This window comes from Vigna radiata, chromosome 7 (assembly GCF_000741045.1).
Source record: "Vigna radiata var. radiata cultivar VC1973A chromosome 7, Vradiata_ver6, whole genome shotgun sequence".
Taxonomy (NCBI): Eukaryota; Viridiplantae; Streptophyta; class Magnoliopsida; order Fabales; family Fabaceae; genus Vigna; species Vigna radiata.
The window spans coordinates 20,646,261-20,648,957 of NC_028357.1; the positions used below are offsets into that span (position 1 = coordinate 20,646,261).

At 35.9% G+C, this 2,697-nt stretch overlaps 1 pseudogene; it reads right to left on the bottom strand.

The window, feature by feature from the left end:
- Positions 1 to 837: 837 nt before the first annotated feature.
- LOC111241958 overlaps positions 838 to 2,697 on the bottom strand; it is a 16,392-nt pseudogene continuing 14,532 nt past the window's right edge.

Sequence of the window (2,697 nt, forward strand, 5' to 3'; positions counted from 1 at the left end):
AAAAATATATTTTAAGGGTTCTGGCACATGTGTGATCGCACGCATCGTCCTTGTGCTAGAAAACTCTTTCTTTTCTATAAATAAAAATTAAAAATATATTTTAAGGATTCTAGCGCATGTGTGATCGCACGCATCGTCCTTGTGCTAGAAGACCTTTTCTTTTTCTTACGTAAAAATTACAGAAATACCAAAACATCTTTTCTCAAACAATCAACTTTTCAGCCAGAACTACGTGATCCTTGATTCTCCATCCAAAGTGGAGATACGTAGGAGCAAGGCCAGTCCTTGTCAGGCTCACTTTCCCAAAAATCCAAATTTTCCAAACGAACTTTCCAAACAATTCTCCAAACAAATTTTCAAACAGTTTAAAGAGCTATGTAACCCTGATTTCTCAGTCTTACTGAGAATACTAGGAGCAAGGTCAATCCTTGTCGGGCACAAAAAATTTAAAAATTATATTTTGTCTCTTTGGATTTTTGCTTTTTAGGGGAAATTAAACGTTTTGAAAACCACATCGAATTCACGTATTTAGTTAAAGGTACTGCCTTAGAGCAGGCGTCGTGGGGCTACTAACACCTTCCCCACACGTAACCGACTTCCGAAACCAGAATTTGGTTTTGTAGACCTTGCCTTATCATTTTACGGTTTTTCCGTAGTTTTCCAGAATAAACTATGGTGGCGACTCCAAAAATCTTTTTCAAAACACGTTTTCCTTTTTTTTGGATCGTCGTCATCCCGTCGCGATTTTCCGGTTGCGACACCAATTATCTCTTTTTATTTTTAAGTCTTAATTAATCTTGTTATCACACAACTTTTTAGTGCCGAGAGTCCTCTGGGATACGATACTTGGTCTTACCATTTTATATTACTTGTGCGACTCGATACACTTGCCGATTCAACCCAACATCCATCTCCCATTTCCGTCACCCACCCTCTCTCTCTTCTCTCTTCTCCTTTGTCTTCCTCCTTGTTACTATTATTACCATGGAAAATGTGGTTGGTGTCGTTGTTTGTGTTGTTACTACTACTACTCAAATATTTGCATAGGACCTTACATTTCACTACACTGCCATAGACATAAAACCCTGGCATGACCATTATTCTGACCACACTACGGACCAACTTTGAAGCCTTGTCCCCACCCATATCTTCCATGTAAACTGAATCAAAGTTAACCCCTTTGTCCACTCTGAAGAATGGCAGACTAGGATGCATCGATTTTGCCAGCAAGTGTAACATCCCGGTTTTTCGGAATGTCACGGTATAATATTTTTTCAAAACCTTTCTATAATACATTTAATTTACAGGCGAAATTATATCATGACTATAAACATCATTTGAAAATCTTAGAATATCACTTTTACATAAAAGTATCAAATCGGAAAACTTTTAAAAATAAATAATCAATCCCCGAACTTAGATATCCCAACTCTCACGTCAGCTACTTCAATCCAGTTTTATCTGTAATGTCATTTACTCCCGTACAAGTACGATCATCGTAGGTGGAAACCACATCCACAACTTTCAGGGTGAGCAACCAGAAACATCATAACACACAATAAAACATATTTCATTTTAATCACAGAGTAATATAAACATATAACATATTCCATCACAAGATCAATATCATAACCAATCCATTCATGACCCAATGTCATTTTCTTATACTGTGTCGTCATGACCTGTTATCACTAACAGGTACATGTTTCCTCAACAGGGCAATTCGAGTCGTCTTCCATCGCAACTTCCGACCTATCTCCCCGACTTCTCAAGGACTAACAAGTAAAAACACTGGCACTATGCGCACCGGTGCACTATACTAAGCACGAGCCGAAGTCTTTTGGGCGAGACATCCACCTCCCCGCGTAGAGGGAAGTGACACTCGAATCACTATCTCTTAAACGAGAGTCCAACACATCACACTCTTAACGTAGCGTAGTACGAAAAGCTCACACATGACCAACGACAGTACCAGGAAATAACATAGTTTCATGTCCACAACACAACTCAGTACACATTCTCAATAACATGCATTCCTCCTCAAATCATAAGATTTATCTCACCATTCTCAAAATATACAGTGTTCCCTCATCATAATGTTTAACATGTCTTTCTCATCACATTTCATACGCAGTCTCAACATTATACATTAAGTCACTAATCACAAATCACCAGATTTATAACATCACTCATAATAAGATACATATTGTTCCATAAACATGCATTGCTTACCAATTACAAGGCTCAAAACACAATCTCAATAATATTCGTTATCATATCAATAACAAACATTAACTCATCAAACACAGGATTTTACAACACCATATAAAACACGACTTCATATACAACACCACAACATTATATAAACATATTACTACATAAAATAAATCACCACAAAAACATATAAAATTATAACAATAAAATATCACCACAACATAAAATATTCTACTTTTATAGTTTATTTTACAGGAATAATAATCTATCAACCCTCAAATTATGAAAAATCACCCATGTCATCCCTAAACTTATACATACTTACTAACAAACCAACAAACTACTTTATTATTATATAACTTAATTTTATGAAAGCCAAAGGTTTATTCCCATGCCAAACTAAAATCTTGTATCATCTTTGTTAAGCCAATGTCCAATTAATATAGTATAGTAACGCTTAATTCTATGCTAGCTAAAAATAAT